Genomic DNA, 11,522 nt, shown 5'->3' with positions numbered 1-11,522 from the left:
GGTGGAAAGGGATCCGGCTAAAAATTTGACTTAAAATGAAGCTTTTGCGGGACTTTAAATGCATGGGCATTTTTGTAATTTTAAATTTCTAGAGAATTTTAATTGGATGATTGGTTTGTAGTGGGACTGGCGAGGAATTCTTTTCCTCTGCTTTTCTCTTTTCCCCGAGGCACCAGGATCCTCGCCGGATCCATTCCTTAGGGATCCTAGAGATCCCGCAATCTTATCCGTTCATTATGTATCGTGCGGTCAGTTTTCGTTAGGTACTATTTACTTTTGAATTTTAAAATTTAAAATTTAAATGATTTCTGACCGCACGATATACGATGAACGGATAGGATTGTGGGATCCCTAGGATCCCTAGGGAATGATCCGGCGAGGATCCTGGTCCTTCCCCGAGTTCTTTCCATAGTCTCTTTATCAACGCCTTTTCCTTGGCCGCCGTTCCGTACCGCGAAACTATGCCGTCGCAAAGTATGGATATCCAAAGCCCACAGAATCAGAGAGCTTACAGCTGCAAGTTCCTCTTCTGCTTTTTTTTTTTTTTTTTTTTTACGAGAGTGATAGTGTTAGTAAGTTAAATGTTAGATAGCAACCGACGGGATCAAATCCAAGTCATCATGCAAAGGCACAACACATTTCCACCACTGTGATAAATGATCATTTACTATTCTGCTTTTTATTTATTTTAGTTGCATTAATTCTATATTTCATCTAAAAGGTTTACACTCGAAATGGATATGCAGAATTTAACTTCGTAGAATTTTATGGAACTCCACGGATAAAAAAATAATGGTTTTATTTTTAGTCTAAGAAGTAGAAAGTTCTATGAAGTCAAGGAAAATGTAATTCTATAAAGCCATCAGATAAGAAGGAGCTCCTCATCGTAGCAAAAAAATAGGAAATATCTTTCATGCTTCCTTGTCTGCAACCGGATTAGGAGAAAGAGACGGAGGTTGATCCAAACCATCGGACAAAAGCGTGAATTCATGTGTCAAACCTGCAACCGGATTCTCATACTTCATTTAGTCTTTCCAAAGCTACTACATGTATACAAACACTAAGCTTCTAGTGGTTTATATTTGCATATTAGCAAAGATGCATGGCTACTAGATTTTCAATTAGAGAGCAGCTCGATTGCATTTGTTACAAGACTAAAGCTATACAATTGTTACTTACTAAATATTACTTCTGATATTTAATAGAGGTTCCTGTATAAGAGGACTCAAGCATGTTGTTAGTATATATTTATATTTCTTATTACTTTCATGCAGTATTAGATTATACTAGAAAAAATGCCCGCCCTTCGCTGCGGGTTTTGAAACTATTAGCCATAATAGGCGTGAATAATTTGCACAGAAAGATGCATTACAAAGGCGACACGAATGGAGTCACGTCCTAATCAGAGTAAATCCAACAAAATCACAAATCAATACAGGCATCTCTAAGGCCCCGTTTGAGATTGAGGTGATTTTAAAAAAAGTCACTGTGAAAAAAAGCTGAGGGTCATTTTTGTGTTTGGTAAACTGAAAAAAAAGGGCTTATTTTGGAAGCTGCTGTGAGAATAAGCTGAAAATCAAAGGAAAAGCTGAAGCTGCTATTTGCTGCTTTGAAAAAAAGCCAGTTTTTTCAAAGCACACGAAGCTACAGTGCTCCTTTAATGAAAAGACACACTATCATCCTGATTTTTTTTCCAAAAGCACTTTCACAAAAAAGTTTATCAAACACTCTACTGGCTTTATTTCACAGCCGCTTATTCTCACAGCACAGCCGCTTATTCTCACAGCAGCTTTTTTTCAAAGCACAGCAATACCAAACCAGCCCTAAATAATTCAAATAACCAAGAGATGGGTGAAGTGAGCTGATAAAAAACCAGTCTGCAAAATTCAAATTCAACCTCAGCACAACACACACGTACCAAATTCAGATTTGGAAAAACCCCGAATTCCTCAAAAGCCCACCACATTTTAAGATCGACTCCCAAAATTCAAAAACACAATCAATGAAATCAATTAATCTGGTTCAAAAGAACCGTTTCCCACAACCACTTCGAAAATCAGCAAAATGAAAACAAAAATTTAAAGCTATTTCTCAAAATGTTAACTCCAAAAGTTATACAACTTCACTCTTCATAAGTAATGCTTGAGTCAAGAATTGATGATTACAAATGCCGAAGTAAGTTGCCGACCCTTAATTAACAAAAATTGTAGTAGCTCTCGGCAGCTATTCTTACTCTTTTGCAGCAGCCTTCTGTAGTACTCTCATTTTTTTCTCAAGCATTTCGAGCGTCTGGCAAACATTTATCAAAACTGATTCAGAGATAAATTTAACTGTATCAACCAACTCAAAGAATACATAAACACAACAAAGAAACATTTCGACTTCCATCACACAACAAAGAAACATTTCGACTTCCATCACAACCTCTCAAACTAAATTCTAAACTACCCACAAATCTGAAAAGAATCATCAAGATACCGAAATTTTTAAAATCGAAATTTTGAAACACAGTAAACTTGGCAAATTTCCAAAACCCATACCTATAGCAAGTATTTGCATGCACACAAATCGGGTGAGAACATGCAAAGACTATATATTTCAATCAAGTTTATCTATATGGAGCAAAACAAAACCACCGAAATTGGTGAGCACAGAAGGGGAGAAAACAGAAAAGATCAGTCCATTTATATGAAGGGTTTGAAGATTTAGTACAGGGAATAGTTGGATAGCAGGTTATAGAGTCCATGAATACAATTAGAGCCCTTTGAATTTCTTTGCAAGAGAAGATTTATATGGAAAAACAACATCAAATATACAAATATGAAGGAAATTTGAGGTTTGCAGTTCTTCTAATCAATCAATTTTTTACTGCTGAAACAATTGAATAGTTAGAGAGCTTTACATAATACTATACGGTATTTATAAAGAAATTTTAGCTTAATACAATCTTCCACAATCTACAACTACATCTCATTGCAGGACTATAGAAGAATATTTAAAAAACCTTAATGGGGCATATACCTATAATAGACGTTTGGGTTCAACACAATTCAAAAATATTGCAAGGACTATCAATAGTAAAGCAGAACTCAATCGTCAAGACAGAACGGAGACAGAGAAAAATACGCCAAAACGAATAAAGAAAGTAAGCACAAAGCTTACAGAAGGCAATAAAATTTTTCCCATAGTCTTTTCTTTGATATGGAGGGAGGGTGAGGATACATGCCAAGTTATAAGATTCCTCTGAATGGTTTTCCTGCATCACAATAAATCACATAATTAGCTGTATGGAAATACAGAAAGTTCTTCAGTTACTTCAGAACCATATTTACCCTTTCTTATGTCTGATTTTGCAATCAGAATTGGTAGTTTCTCTTTAACTAAAATCCACAAAGTTGTACAACTACTACAGTACTAATTAACAGAAAAGAACTTAAGAAATCTTGATAAGAAACTATGTCAATCAAACACACTCAACATTTCTAAAATGAGTCCCCAACAGTGGTTGTCAGGCCCAATACATTGTCTCACAATTATAAAAATGTCTTAGAAACGAAAGAAACCTACAAAAGGATGAACGTCAAAGAAAAAGTTTCACACCAACTCAAATATAGGAATATATACCCACTGTCTCTGAAACCTTTCAACCATTTTCGTATGTCTTATTCATTTGGCTCCACACATCCTTCCTCACTTGCATTGATATGTGTTTGTCAAATAAAGTTTCAAGGTCACCTCATGAAGCATACCAGCATATATATATATATGCAAAAGCAATTATTAATGACTAAAAAAAATTTGTAAACTCAAAATTTTACACTATTTAACAGCCCGACTCACCTTTCCTTTTTTTTTTTTTCCCTATTTCGCCAACAGTACTTTGCAGCTCATAATAATCTGAGCAGAAAATGAAGATAGAAATTAAATACACAAAATAGTAAAAGTAAAAAAAAAAAAAAAAAATCATTCAAAGCAATGCATAACTGAAAAAAAAAAAACATAATTCTAAGAAATATTAAAGTTTTTTTTTTTTACAAAACATAATCAGTCCAAAAGCTCACATTTGTAAGCAGTAGCATTTTTTGTTAAAAGCTTGCTTTACCTCATAAATTTAATTTCTTTTCACTGTTTTTAAAACTTGACAAAATTATCAAGACACAAACAACAGCGCTCAACTGTTTTTTCAACCCTGTAACCAATTACAAAAATATGAATGCGTCATTTCCATTGAAAGACATAATTCTCCTCCACCTATATTCTTCCCCTCACTCTGAACGGTTGCATTATCTTATTGTTTAAAAACTAAAAATCTACAAAGTGTTAACATTTGCACATACATCAGAAAATCGCTTGGATTTATCCTTTAAGAAAACTGACGACAACTATAATGTAAACTACCAAACACCAAATTAAATACACGAACATGACAACCCCAAACATAAACAAAATTCTATATGAATTCAAAACAAATTTAGGGCAAAAGAACCCCAAACGTAAACAAAATCTCAAACCAATTAAAAAAAACTCAGGCCAACCCATGCACTCATCTTTCCCTTTCCTTCCCTTGTTTTTTTTACCCCCATTCCATTAACTCTCTCCCCTCAGAATTATATAAACAACAGCAGGAAAGATTAATTCGATAATGAAAAAAAAAACATACCTTAAGAAAAAAACCCAATTACGCATCAACTTCATTTTTATACAAAAGAGATGAAATTATTGGAGATACAGAAGCTTGGTTAGAGTGCAAGAGCAAGACTGAATGAAATGATGAAACTTAAAATAGAGATATTACATGGATCAATCGTCATCATACAAAACATGGAAACTGGAAGTGCAGCCCCACAACAGTTGTAGAACTTGGCAGCGTATGGTGGATTGTCGGGTCCCAATTCATAGTACCTTAAATTGAATACAGAAAAATAAAACATCAATCAAGTAAAGCTGTCATTTCTAATTATCAAATATACCAACCCGTAAGAAATATAGAAGCGTAGTTATAGCAGAGCAATTTCTCTCTCCCTCCCCTCAATATTTCCAGTCGACTGGGAAATAGAAAAATAGAACCCAAAATGCCCAAAAAGCAGAAGCTCAAAGACAAAAATAGAAAATAAAAAGGCATTAGAAAAGGTAAAGTCATTGAATTTTACACAAAATTACAGAGATCAGGACTCACACAAATTAATTTCAGGATCAAACACTAAAGAAGGGAGAAAGAGGATAATTAAATTACAAAAATATAAGTAAAATGCATGGATCCACACCTGGCAATCAAGAAGGGAGAAAGAAGCTATCGCAAAGCAGGTAATTGACTTAGTAAATCTGTGCTATCAAGTTCCTTGGTTCTCTGTAGACAACAAATCAAATATATTAGATCCTTTATTCTTAACAGCATCACAAAATTCATTTCTTAACAGCATCACAGAACTGATCATTTATATCATCTGAAAATAGTAAAGAAACGAAACATACAGTTAAAAACCATTTGAGAAACATAAGCAAGCCTTTGGTTATTAGATTCCCGGTAGGCAAAGCACAAAAAATTACACACAACGAAACTATTGAAACTTTAAAACCTACTTCCCAAATTAGGTTCTCTGACTGGCTAATGGCCAAATTGGATTTATATTTATCATTTCAAACACTGCAATGCCTGAGTTTTTTTCCTAGAAATTCTAATTAATCATTATTTAACTGAAGAATACAATTCATAGAACAATAATTAGATAAAACAGGAGAAGCAATATTAAAATCATGGGGTTACCTGAATTTTGAGGTCTGAGGGTGATAGCTTAATGGCACCAAATTGAAATCGTCAACTAAAAACCCAATCAAATGATAAGGAAAATAATTAAAAATGTTACCTTCCTGAGAATAAGGTCCAGAAGCTGCCCCAGATTTTGAGTCACATAATTAAGGTTGATTACTGCTAAATGCAAAGAAGAGAAAATACATATAATTACCTATATAAAAAAGCACAATAACCAACAGGGTTTCGCTCTAATATGTTATTAATTAATTTACAACAAAATTAACTGAAGCAAACAAATCTGAAAACAGGGCTAACCATCGAATTCTCGGGGTTTGAGCTTCTTGGTTTCAGGTTTACATGCTGATCTGCTTACTTTGTCACATTCAACTCTCGAGCTTTTTCAAACGCGTAAATTACCTTAACTACCACAACAATATATTAAAAAAATCTTCACAAAAAAGTATCTAATTTCACAAAATATATGAAACCTAAATCAAATTTCTTGATAAAAACTAAGAATAACTCCACAAATTACTAAGTTGTAAAAAAAATTCAGAATCCCAGATTGAATTTCAACTTTAAAAACCCCAATTCGGACAATATACCCACAATACCTCCAAAGACGCTCACCTTAACAGAATGAACAAAAACTGCCCAACTCAGTTGGACATTCCCTTAAAACCACTCCAACATAAACAATCATGCTTTTAGCACAACACAAACCGTACAGGTCACTAAAATCTGGCCACAAAAATTGAAATTTGAAGCATATCCAGATATCTTCCAGCCTCTAAAAGAAAGAGAACCCTAAATGTCAACCTCAACGTTTCAGACTCACTAAATTCTAGTGCTTCTTCAGTTTTTCTAACAATGTGGTAGTTTCTGTGTGCGTGTGTGAGCTGAGAGAGAGTGACAGAGAGACAGAGAGACAGAGACAGAGACAGAGACAGAGAGAGAGAGAGAGAAAGAGAGAAAGAGAGAGAGAGAGAGAGAGAGAGAGAGAGAGAGAGAGAGAGAGATGTGAGCTGCAAAAAACCTCATTATTTATATCAAAGGGCATGTAAGAAAACATGCATTAGGAAGCAAAGTGCTAAACATGTCTCCCATATATACATCCTTAGAGAGAGAGAGAGAGAGAGAGAGAGAGCTGTGAGCTGCAAAAAATCTCATTATTTATATCAAAGGGCATGTAAGAAAACATGCATTAGGAAGCAAAGTGCTAAACCTGTTTCTCATTTACACATCCTTATTATTCTAATGAATTACCCAGCTACTACTCATCATCCAAGTTTCAACTCAAACTCTGCTGAATCACATATGCCTTCACGCTGCAACCACAGGAACTGCAGTCTCCTCGACTTCTTCAGCCTTTCCCAACAAAATCACCAACTAAGACACAGAAAGAGGGACAATTTTAGTATTAGGAACACATAATTATTACAAAAGTCCATCAGTGAGTAACATAACAACTTTGATCAGTAAAATCAAAAGGAAATAACGAACCTGAGCCTTCAACACAATCCGTCCATCTTCGCCATCCAGCTTCGAGACAACAGTAGAGGTGCTTATGCCTGTTCCAGTAGTAGCCCCACAACATTAACCATTATGGCCTCATTTGGCAACTCGGACTGTACTGACTATTTCTGTCGGATAGGATAAATAGCCATCGGATAGTAACTGACTAAATTAGTCAGGCGTTTGGTGCAGTATCGGACTAATGATCGTATTATTTATATTGTGTTTGTTATTATAGGAGAAATCAAAACTTAAAATAAAATTAAAAAAAATGAACTGAAACCATCACTTTTTTCCCAGATCTCTCCGCCGCACACCCCAAATTCCCTCCCTCTCTCTCCCTTCTTCTTCCCCGACTGCAGAAGAATCCCAAATTGAAATCATCTCTCCGCCGCACCATGTTTCTTTGCAAGACCCAGTTGCAGGGGAGGACGACGAGTGGATGAGAGGACGACGACGACGCTGAGAGAACGACGACGAGCGAGGCGACGGGGAAGGCAAGAGGACGACGACGCCACCGAGAGAACGATGATGAGGAAGGCGACATGGAAGGCGACGGGGAAGGCGACGGGGAAGGTGACGGGGAAGGCCACAAGGAGAGGACGACGAGGAAGGCGACGAGGAAGGCGACGAGGAAGGCGACGGGGAGGACGACGACGACGCCGAGAGAAGGCGAGAGAGAGAGGGCCGAGTTCGCGAGAGGACCGACTAATAATCCGAGCCTTTTGGTTGGTTTTATTAATCCAGCATATACCCTCTTAAATAAGCAAACCGGTTAAATTAATCTGGCGCTTATTTAGTACGATTGAGCGCCAAACACCCGCGTCCGTATAACTAATCCTATCCAATCTGCCAAACAGGGCCTATGTTTATCAAAATAGTACTGGAAATCAAACACAACACTTGTCAAATATCAACTTACTCTTTTCAACAGCAACTCCATTGCTCTTGAGACTCTCAGCAATTGTGATCAGAGTATGAATAGCTGTACCAAATAACTTGAAAAAATTAGAACAAAATGCTGAAACTTGATGCAAATGATTGTGCTAGGAATAGTAAAATGCATACTTTTTATGAAAAATGATTTACCAGCAAACCGGCAGTATATTACTGTAAGAGTGAGAGAGAGGGAGAGAGATGAAAGATGAGTGATTAGTTAAAGCTATAATTTTTAAGCATGTTCTGCAAACTGAATCATTTAGCTGTCACATTGATATGCTTGAAATGAACAGTATGCATAAATATGGTTAAAAAAGCAGATATGCAATATCACCAAAATTCATAATCATTATCCAAAATCTTTAAAGTAAACATTAAATGAAACTAACACCTCTCTATTTCTAATCTATCTCCTTGTTAGTATTGTGATTAGGTTTATACTAAACAATGTTTTGACCAATATTTAATGAAAAAAATACCACAATAGAAATTTAACATGAGAGGCAGAGTTACCTCTCATATGTTGATCCTAGCATTCCCTTGCATACTTGGTCTGTTTTTAGGTCCACCTGCTAGAAGAAAACAAAAAAAAAAAACTTGTAACACAGTTTGAACAAAAAGAGAGTTCTCAATCATGGAAAACTTCAATTTTCATGTGAAAAAACTACGTTCTAATTTCAACATAAAAGAAAAATGAAGATATTGAAATATGCTTATTCTTTATTAGCAAAGTTGAAAGAGGCTGCAACTCGCCATATGGCTAAAGCAAATCAAAAGCTCTTGAGCTCACCACAGAATTATGTAATTAGAATTCATAACCGAAGTATATATTATGGACTGCATTCCTAGCATTTGAAATATCAACCATTTGTAATAAAAGGAGTGCTATGTCACATGTATGAGCTACTGCAAGTTGTTTATGCAAAGTGAGTCTCCCAACACATAACCCATTAGCTAACATACTCAAAACGCATTCACTAATAACACTCAACAATATCAATGGTCCAACAATTATGGGGCTCGAAACTTATATAAGAAAGGGCCAATCAAATCATAAATTAAAATTAAAAAAAAAAACGTGTAAGTAATTAAAAATTATTACTTGCCAAAAAAATCCCAGTAGTCAGTTCCTTCTTGGTACTTCAGGGAATATCCAACAACTGGATCCGATCAAACTGCATCACCCAACAAAACAAAAAAATAAAAAATACAGGGGAGCTAAATTAAATATACACTAACCTACCTTCCGGCCAGGAACGTTCGTGAATTATGAATTGTTTTTGTAATTTTTAAACATATACTAACATACACTAACCTAACTGAGAAACCTAATTTTTAAAAGATTTTTTTGGTAAGGAACAGCACTAATATTGCAATCATAGACTCATAGAGAAGGACATAATGCAGATATAAATTATTTAACAGAGGCCTTTGGCTGTACGAATATGTTTAACAGAACAATACTAAGCACAGTTCAAACTATGTTCTTATGTCCTATAATTTCCCTTCAAGTTGATAATTCATAGGTAATTTATAAGGATACAATTGTTAAATAGTGGAAGACATTTAAAATGTATAATAAGAGCAAAACATATAAAAAGAGTCATATGCCTTTAGGTGAAACCTTGCTGGATATTGCTTGGAATGGTGGGTTCTGACCCGGTGAAAGGCTCTGTTAAGTGCCTATGGTCATGGTTTTTCAGCTTGTTTATTTATTTATTTTTTTGTGGTGATAAGTGCTTAGGATTTCATGCTTGGTCCAAGAGAATAGAGATGCTTAAGGGCAGATTTTTATTCCTTTGACATTCAAATTTGTTGAGACTTATGAAACCGAAAGGCTTTTGCACTCAAGGTCTCGTCAGGGTTCTGATCATAAACTCTTTTCGCAGATTTCGAGGCAGTAAGTCCATTAGCAAGTCATCCCCTAAATATAAAGCATTATTTAAATGACAGCAACACCACCTCACCTTCAATGCTTAAATTATATACAACCAACTCAATCCTAGATAGATCCACAGAAAATTGGCTAAGAACAACAACTTCACAACGGCATTTATGGTTCAAGAAAGTGATCGGTTACCTTTGCATCAACCCATATATATGTCCAAGTGAGATAATTGTTCGCCAAAGTTGAAATTTTTTACTTTCCATACTCTGAACAGCAAAACAATCAGATCCAATTAGCAAAAATAATAAAAAAGGCATACCCAGATCAAAAAATTTCAAATTACAATAAAATCAGATCATGCTTTAAAAAATGCAATAAATTCATGAAATTTTTGAAAAATTGAGAACGCTTCCAAAACTTGAAACTAAAACCAGAAAAAAGAAATTAAAATTGAAAGCCTGTTTGATCACTGTGTCAGAGTTTCTGCTTGTCTGCAAAATTGGCAAAATTGGCACACAGGTTCACAACTCGTCGTCTTCCCCTGATCAATGGCTCCTTTAAATATCGAAATGATCAAGGTCGATCATGCTCGCAGAATACTTTATGAGCTCCTTTTGGTAATCCACCTAAAACAAATAAGCACAATATCTTTGTAAACTGGCATTTCACTCAATGATACATTAGTTATGGCATCTTTGGAACTAAATGACTTCAACCTTAATATCCTATAAGCAGTATGTTTCTATATTTTAAATCCTGTTATGATAACGGGTAAATGTAGATGATACAAAGGTAATTTAGTTCCATCATGCATATTTTCGCACTATTTAGCAAAGAACTTGGCCGGACTCGATTCCGAACAACATTCACAATTTCATATAGAATTTCAAAAGCCACAGACTTTAGTGTAAATTACCATAAAATTTCACAAAGAAAGCAAATTGTAATAGAAGTCTGATCTACAATTAGGATTTACCTGGATATGGTGATTTAAGAGAGAGGGCAAATTGGGGGAAAATTAATTTCAGAACCCTAACCCTAAATTAGAGCATGGATTTGTTCATATGGGGACCTATTCACCCCACGCCTCCCCCTTTCTCTGCCTGTCTCTCCTTCTCCCTGTAACCTTTCACCTCACCGAATCTCACACCCATCCCTCAATCTCACCGACAGGCTACAGCAACCACCCTCTCCCAAATCGAAATGACAATGGATGCAATTGGAGCTTCGACTTCCAGGAAGCAAATGGAAAACGAACCACCCTCTCCCTCTCTCTCTCTCTGTCGCTGTCTCCCTCTCCCTCTGTCTCTCTATCTCGATCCCAGAGCGGCATGGCCTCCCATCCCTCCAACAACCCTCTGACCGATGCATCAGCCACAGGACACCCACCCGCACGTCCCCTTCCGTCTCTCTCCCCGAGTAAAAGGC

General features: G+C 35.9%; 1 long non-coding RNA gene across 14 annotated transcripts; it reads right to left on the bottom strand.

Annotated features, from left to right (window-relative positions):
* Positions 1 to 1,996: 1,996 nt before the first annotated feature.
* Positions 1,997 to 11,522, bottom strand: LOC126612718 (uncharacterized). Of its 14 annotated transcripts, XR_007619318.1 has the most exons (15): positions 11,071 to 11,521; positions 10,287 to 10,720; positions 9,309 to 9,381; positions 8,720 to 8,778; positions 8,190 to 8,252; positions 7,256 to 7,323; positions 6,383 to 7,141; positions 6,068 to 6,174; positions 5,865 to 5,926; positions 5,765 to 5,791; positions 5,265 to 5,347; positions 4,796 to 4,902; positions 3,841 to 3,897; positions 3,163 to 3,256; positions 1,997 to 2,289 (listed from the first exon to the last, which is right to left on the bottom strand). It is a non-coding gene; the product is annotated as an uncharacterized LOC126612718 (long non-coding RNA). The 14 variants fall into 14 exon arrangements; XR_007619293.1 differs by adding an exon at positions 4,661 to 4,689 and having other exon boundaries at positions 5,265 to 5,926; positions 11,071 to 11,522; XR_007619317.1 differs by having other exon boundaries at positions 5,265 to 5,791; positions 11,071 to 11,522.

The sequence above is a fragment of the Malus sylvestris genome, chromosome 2, assembly GCF_916048215.2.
Source record: "Malus sylvestris chromosome 2, drMalSylv7.2, whole genome shotgun sequence".
Lineage (NCBI taxonomy): Eukaryota > Viridiplantae > Streptophyta > Magnoliopsida > Rosales > Rosaceae > Malus > Malus sylvestris.
This window is presented reverse-complemented; position numbering and strand designations above follow the sequence as displayed.